Below are 8,166 nucleotides of genomic sequence, written 5' to 3'. Positions count from 1 at the left end.
GCTCCGGCCCAGAGCAGGCAGGCGCTGCAGGAGATCACAACAAAGCGAATGTGAAACAGCATCGCTCCAGCGAGCAGGTTATCAGCTCGCCTGATTCCAATGCTGGTCTCATTTTTTCCCCCTCAAGCTGTCTTTCCTATTGTTGTTTCATTATTTTTTAAAGCAATACATGGGTGACCAAACAGAACAGAGAAGGTGGGATTCCTGCTTGGTGGTGGCTGGGAAACGCTCAGAAACAGGAGCACCAGATGCTCCACAACACGGAAGAAAATTAAAGCCGAAGTTTTTGCTTTCAGTCAATGTGGTTTTAAATAAAGCACATGGTTTGGGAGGCTCAGCTGGCATGTTCAGAGTGTTTGAGGTTAGCACTACTGGCAAATCAAGCAGCAGTTTGATACAAAATACTTGTCAAGTTCTTATTTCAGTTTGTTTTGGGGCAAGAGCAGCACAAAGCACCTGCAAAGCATCCTGTCTTGCTGGCATCTCGGGATCAGCTGCTGCCAGGGCACCACAAACAGCTCAGCATGCCCAGGCACAGGCACACAGGTACCCTGGCAATAGAGGGATCATGAGCCTGCCAGAGTCTCCCCATCTGCAGCCCTCAGATGCTGCAGTACCCACACGAACAATTGACTTCAAGGCTTGTAAGTGTTGCAGCTAATCCCGTATCAGCACGGGAAGTTCTTGTGGTTGTAGAAAATTCCATCTTTCCCGTGCTGAAAAGGATTTCACTGACTAGCTTTAAAACAAAACCATAAAATACTTTTAGTTCCTTCTGGTTTTTCTCTGCTGTAAAAAAATCTGAGCCCCCGGACTTCTCTTCCCACAACGATGCTTCACACCCTTATTCATGACGATGGACATTCAGATAAATAACTCAGCGAGTCCTTGTTTAGGTGCTTCCTCCACGACATCTGAGCATGCAAAGCCCACGAGATGCCCGGGTGTGTGCACGGAGCTCCAGCCCTGCTGCGGAGCGTGCCGGGGCCTGGCGCTCCCGGGTGCCCTTGCCTGGGTACACCTCACCCCTGCACACTCCAGCACATCAATCATTTCCTTCCTGTTCAGGCCAGCATTTCCACCAGCCCAAAACGCTGATGCCAGAGGATGCTCAGGAGCTGAACCTGCAGCTGCTGGCAGGAGAATTTATTCCGTTCTGTGCTAGATCTTGCTTTTATTTTCATTTCAGCGGAGCCCAAGGCTGCTGTATCAATCAGAAAAAGCCTGACAGTGCCAAATTCCATCCTCACCAATGTCCAGCCTGCTCCTCACAGGTTTCAAGCTCTCTAGTTGCCTTGTGCACTCAACACCAGGGCTGCTGGGCTGAAAATGGGGGATTAAGACGTGGAAAGGTCCTTGGGAGTCAGGTGGAGCATGTTTCCGTATTTCTGGTTGGGGGATGAGGGTATGCACAGGTTACAGTGTCTCAGCACGATCCTGTGATACCCTCACCCCTCCCTGCCTCTCATCCCGATCCCGGAGCATACGGCCACAGCCTCCCAAGTCTGCCTGCTCCCTGGGGAGAGCTCAGGGGAGCTAATGCACAGCCCTGCCCTGCACAGCACATTTCCCATGCCAGATGTACACTCGTTAGTCATTGTACACCTCGGTGGCTTCGCTTTTTGCCTGCACAAACACTGAAAAACGGGCTCAGCCTCATAAGGAACGTTCAGCAGGAGCTGCTCAGCAGCCCCAACATCTCCATTATCTGAGGGATACGCCCATCCTGCGACCCAGAGATCACACATACCCGTGCACCAGTGTCACAGGAAGGTCTCCGTGCAGCTGCACTCCCTCCCTGATCTGATGTGTTTAGGGGGCTGCAGAGACCCCCCCATCCCAGTGGCACCTGTGCACCCACTGAATCGGGCAGATGGCTGTTTTCCCTCAGGAGCTGCTCAAGGGAGGGTGCATTCCCCAAAAGAGAATCTTTCTCCATCACTATGACTGTCTAGGAACTCCAGCCCGAGTGTCAAGGACCAGGGCTGTCCACGCTGCGCAGGGACACGCAGGGACACACAGGGCTGCCCATCCGTCTGCGCCGGAGGAGAGACAGGATGAGCCTTGGGTAATGTTGTTAGCCAAGAGTTATGCTTTCTCCTTCCCAAAGATAAATATCATTAAAGCTCAGGCTTGAGTATTTTACATCCAGAGCTGCAGTGATGTTCCCCCGGGGTGGGGGTTTACAGCTTTGGGCTATGATTAGGCAGCAGGGTAGTATTAACCCCTCACACTCCCGGAGCATCAGCCTGGGAGCAAGAGCTGCTTCCCTCCTTCAGCTGGCTCAGTCTCCCCATCCCAGGGGCATGGGAAGAAGCTCGAGAGTCCAGGGGGATCAAGGCATGGGATTTAAAGCTGTGGAGGGCAAATCTGGGTAGCCCATGGGGTGCTTTATCCCTGTGCTCCTAGACCCTGCCAGGAGCTGTGGATGCACTCTACCTTGAGATAGTTCAGATGTGGGGAAAATATCCCATATTCCATTTTGGACTGTTCAGTCAGAACCTGGGATGTTTGCCCTGAGCTGAGTAAACACATCCCTCCAGGTTCTTCCTCCCCAGGAGACACAGAGGGAGCCACACAAAGGAAACAGGCTCCCTCGTGTGGGGTCCGGGCAAGTTTGGGATAAAAAAGGGGAAAGGGACAACACCACCAGCTGTATGCACTGGGACAGCTACGAGAATGGTGGTGCCCGTGGAAAACTTGGAGAAATTAAAAAACCTGTTGATTTTCACCCTCCTTGCCCAGCACATGTGAGGAGGCAGGGTTTTTCCCAGCCAACACAGGGATCCCACAGGGAAAGTGCTGGCACCCTTTCCATCACCAGTGGATACAGCTCTGGCATGAGACACCTTTCCTTTTGCCCACCCACAAACGTGAAGCCTAAATACTTGATGGATCTGAGCTGCTTTTCCTGGCTCCAGGAAGGAAATGCCCCACCTTGTGAGCAACCTGGGGCTCTCCAGCAAGGAAGTTTTACCCTGCTCCAGTGCTCCTGGAAGAGCCCCTGGTTAGGGGCGCTGCCAGTCGGCTCTCACCAGAGCCAGGGATTTCCTTGGTGCATCGATCGCCGAGGGGTCTCTGTGCCTGCCAAGCCACAGCCCTGCTTGTCTTGGCAGAGGCCCAGCGATCACTGTGGGCACTGGTAGGGAAAACATGCCCAGTGGGATTTGTGGTTCATGTGGCTCCAAGCAGAGCCAACAGCAGGCACAGGGAAAAGCCCATCCCAGCCCCAGAGGGGAGCTTGGGTGATGCTCAGGGGAGTGGGGAGGACAGACAGAGCAGCAAATTAACTCCTTCCAGCCAAGCATGACCTTTGCACACATATACCGACCACCTCTCCAGGCTCATGGTAACACAAGCTCCGTGGGGGCAAACCCACAGCGAAGAAGTCAGGCTCATCTGCTGACAAGCTTCAGGAGCCATCAGCGAGGAGCAAGGGGTGCAGTGGTGCTACCCCAACCCAAAGCAGCACCCCTAAGCCCCAGCACAGGGCTGGGCTACGACCTCCACTGGAAGGTTTTCTCCCCTCTTTCTTTAGGGAGCAGAGCCCTCTCCAACCTTCCTGGCTGCACAGGAGCCTTTCAAAGTCACATTCTGGCCACAATCAAGACAGCAGTGCCTGCCCAAACCCTGGCACTGGCTGCTCCTGGCCGTTGGCAGAGAAGCCTGGCTCTACTCTCCTTCAGCATAGGTGAGAGGGAGATCAGGGAAGATTGAGACATAACCTCAGTGACCACCCAGCCAGCCCCCAGGAGCCTGTAGGGCTCTGGCTCTCTGTATTCCCACCTTCCCTGCCCATCCTCATGCTCTTGTCATATGTCCTTTTCAGGTAACTGCAAGCCCATGGGCAGACAGAGCTTCAAAACTGCTGTGAACACGCCCAGAAGAGCAAGGATGAGCCGGGCTGGTCCTAGGGCAGCCTCCCTGCAGCGTATGGGCCTGGAAATCCAGGGAGCTACTCATGGGGCACCGGTGGCCAGGACAGGGATGAGCAACAGCAGCTTACCCTCGCACTGCCGAGCCGTGCAGCCCACTTCGTGCGGCCGGGCAGGACGCTGAGCCCCGCTTTCGGGCCCGTTAGCTTCCCTTCCCTTCCCGCAGCCCCCCGCTCCGGCCGCCGAGGAGCCGCATGCGGCAGCAGGGAGGGATGCCCGGCTCCGCACGCAGCCCGGCCACGGCCACACGTGTGCGGAGGAGCGCGGGGAGGGCGGCCCCGGGGCACCCGAATGCGGCTGGAGCAGCGCGTGGGCTGAGGCTGCGGCGCCGGCAGGTTTCCAGGCACCTTCAGTGCCCGGGGAGTGGCTCTTGCCGGGATCCCAGCTCCTCTCCATCCTGCTCCCGAAGCGGCCAGGCCACCAAAATGAGCTGGTCTCACACTTCTTGCAGCCCCTCTCAATGTCTGGAAGTGCTGGGGAGAGCAGTGGGGGCAGCCAGGGCCCCGAAAGCATCCCTGCCTCGCCGGCCCCTGCCCGCTCCAGCGTAGCCCAGACTTGTCCTCATTTCAGGCTGGGCAAACGGCGGCCCGGCCCCGGAGGTAGTGAGATGATGCCAAACCTCCTAATGGAGCTTGACAGCAGTGGGATTAAAAGCACAAGTGAGATCGCAACCCCTCTGCAATCAGCTTCTGCCCTGGAAGAGCTGAATCAGAAGAGAAACCTCCTGGCAGCAGGGAGGGGATGAGGAGGCCGCTCACACGCAGGGTGAGCGCAGCAGGGGCCAGGGGAGCCTCGTCCATCGAGAGCCCTCCTCACTTGCCCTGCCAGCTCACTGTCAGCAGGAAGAAGCCAATCTTCACCTCCTGCGCCAGGGAAGGGTTTCACCAGCAGCAGTCCCAATTCCAACTGGTCCTAAACTTTGGATGCAGAACAGCCCACACCATCTGCCCCCCTTCTTCTTGCTGCCTGCGAGGTGAAGGCATTCCACAGCATCCACAAGGAGCTCCCTCCTTTCTCCCTCGCCTTCGAACGCTGTGCTTGGAGTGGTGCCACTGATGCTGGAAACAACGCCTGAGCAGCTAGGTCCAAGATGGAGAGAAGACGGGAGAACTCACTGGGATGCAAGGGGTGCTCAGGAGGACACCCACAGCCCCCGTTTCTGTGGGACGGGGCGCGCACAGATCCTGGCAGCCAGCACCAAGCCCCAGAGCACAGCCCTGGTTCAGCTAAAAGGCAGCACTGACCCACTTCCCGCCTGAGGGATGCTCCAGCAGCCTTGCTGCCCCACGTTTCCTTCACATTCCTTCCTGCCAGCAGGAGGACATTGGCATTTCCCCCAAAGTCACCCAAACGGGCCTTAGCAAAGATGCAGTGGTGGCCAGCTGGCACGAACCATCCCAGGGATGTCCCCCAAAAAGCCAGCAAGGCACAAGCACCATCCTGATCCCTGCTCATCTGAAACCCAGCGGCCAGAGGCTGCTCTCCTGCCTGGCAGTCATTTTCTCCCAGCAAAATGCAAGGAAAACCAGGGCTTTTTACTGCAAGAAAAAGGGAGCCACTCCAGGGACTGGTGGGAAGAGCTGATGGGTCTTGGCACAGCACTCAGGCTGAAGAGCTCCAGCTCCAGACCTTGTTTTGCAGTGACCTGTACCAAGATTTGGCTTTTCCCTTTTTCTTGCCAAATGGAAAGAAAAAGAAAGCCTTCCAGGTCAGAGGAAAGAAAAGCATTTACTCATGGGTCAAGGGAAACAATCTGATGCAGGGTTGAGTGCACTCTTATCCTCCCCAAACAAGGAAAAGATTCAATTTCCATCTCAAAAAAAGCCCATCAAAAAATAAAAAAGACAAATGTTTTTAGGGTCAGAAGCACTCAGTTTTGGTTTTCAAGCCCAAATGATTTGCTCAACTGAACCCCATGTTGCAAAGCATGGCTTGACTCAAAAGTGTAGAGGAGTGGGGAGCGATGGGCTGATGCACTGATCTGGAAAATGTCCCCCTTGCTGAGATGGCGCAGCCACAGTGACCACTGCAGGGCCAGCCCAGGCCCACCCGTGTCCCCAGTGACCACCCATGTCCCCAGTGACCACCCGTGTCTCCCCAGTGACCACCCGTGTCTCCCCAGTGACCACCCGTGTCCCCAGCTTGCAGCCTGGAAACCCCGAGCTCCGCTCCTGCCTGGCCACAGTGCCAGGAGGGAGGGAGGGAGGTGTTTGGCCACCTCTGCAGCACGCTGCTCATCCAGAGCGAGCTGAGCTGTCACTTTCCATCCTCCTCGCCAGCCAAATCCTTCCTGACATCCCGTTTAAAACCCAAAGCACCTGATTACCGCCGGGGCCAGGCAGCTGGGAGAAACCCTTCCATAAAGACACCCCCCAGAACAAAACCCCTGCCCAGAGCACTGCTCCTCACCCTTCCCAGACCCACCCACGTGCCAGGGGCACCAGGATCCCTCTCGAGGCGGTCCAGGTGTGGCTCTGCTCTTACGTGTGTGGCCCCAGCCACAGGGACATCACGTTTCCAGCACCTGCTTCCTCCCACCCCAGCAGGGAAGAGGCACCTGCCCCAGCTCCATCCACCTGCCAGGGCTGAGCCCAGACCCCCCACCACCCCCAGTCCATTAGCAAATCCCTGCAGCACAACACATTGCTGGTGTTCTGCTTAACCCCGGCTTTTAGGGAGAGCTGCAGAGCTACAGAACCTTTCAATTTTTAATTTCCTCTAAACATTTTGGTCCTCTCCCCCAGGGACTCCAAGTTGATTGCCTCTGCTGGCAGCAGGGCTGCCCCACAGCTGTGGGGCAGGGGGAAACCAGGGCAAGGGAAGGGAAAGCAGCTCCACGCAAAGCTCCTTTGGAGGAGCAGGACCCCTTTACATGCACAGCCTGGGATGAGGGGCATCCACACCGGGCTCCCCAGTGCCCCATGGAGATGCTCCACAAGGAGGGGGGGGATGACTCCGGACCCCTCTGGGAGGGACATGCCACCCGCAGGGACAGGGCTGTTGCAGAGCAGAGCACCCTCCTCCTTCCATCAGACACATCTGTGGGTCTGGGTTCCCCCAAAATTGACGAGAAGGTTTATCCCAATGCCTGGCACAGCCACCTCTCCTTCCCCACCACCCGGCACTGGCACACAGCAATGCCCCAGAGCAAGGACATGAACACAGCATCACTTTCCAGTCCCTGAGGCATCTTTCTCTTTTTTCCACTGCCTTAGGCAGCAAATGTACAAACAGAGACCTGCTGGGCATGAGGAATGTGAGCTGAGCTGCTCTGGGAAGGGAGATGCCATCACAGAGCCGGGAAGAGTAGCTCAGATCAACCTGGAGCAGGGGAGCAGCTCCAGGCGGGTTTTCCATCCCTCAGGTGCTAGTGGGGGGTCCAGACTCAGGGTAAAGGTTCAGTTCTTCACTTTTTATCTTGATTGAAAGTGCATGGAAAACTAACCAAGCACTTGCACACAACATGTGAACGGCAAAACCTCAAAGAAAAAAGAAATCCTGATCAGTGAAGCACGAGGAAAGGTACATGGGACTGCAGCAGGGCCCTGTAGCCCACCTTCAACAGGTACCCAGGGTGCAAAGAGTGATGTGCCCAGAATACGCTCCCTCCATCCCCAAACTGGCAGATGTGGGAGTTCCCAAAACACAGGGATACTGTTTTAACACTTGCTGGCTCCCTTCCACGAACTCGCTGCTACCCTTCTGCACACATGTAAGCTCCCAGTACCCACACAGCACCTTCCAGACCCCATAGCATCTCCGCATTCCCAATTTCTTGAAACAGCAGTGGGACCCATCCCCGAAGCTCCCAGTCACATGCCCAGGCAGCCTGGGGACCTGCTGCAGCCCAGACAGGGAGCAGGACAGAGGCAGCTCCTGCTGGGTACAGGGCCTGCCCACTCAGCAGGATGTTCTCCAGCTCCTCACCTGCCCGCCCTCCCAGGCCCCCAGAGGAGTTTCAGGCTGCAGGGAGCTGAGCTGCTGAGCGCTGGCCTCGGCTGCCATCTAGCAGTGACCCAGCAGCAGCAGGGACACAATGACAGCTCTTCCAGGCCCAGGCCCCTGCTGCAGCCCAGGGAGGGGTAGAAGAGGATTTGGGGGTCTTCTCAGGACACCCCACCCGCCCCCTCCCTGAAACCAGAAACTCTGCAGCAGAGGGTGAGCTCCGAGCAAGCTCAGCCCCGTTGCAGTGATGGATGACAAAAATGGGCAGTGAGTGCCCCAACCCAAA

Source organism: Corvus kubaryi, unplaced genomic scaffold, assembly GCF_017639235.1.
Source record: "Corvus kubaryi isolate FWS band 111438036 unplaced genomic scaffold, C.kubaryi_AGA036_p1.0 37361, whole genome shotgun sequence".
NCBI classification, from domain to species: domain Eukaryota; kingdom Metazoa; phylum Chordata; class Aves; order Passeriformes; family Corvidae; genus Corvus; species Corvus kubaryi.
The sequence above is the reverse complement of the archived record's forward strand: the minus strand, read 5'-3'. Positions refer to the sequence as shown.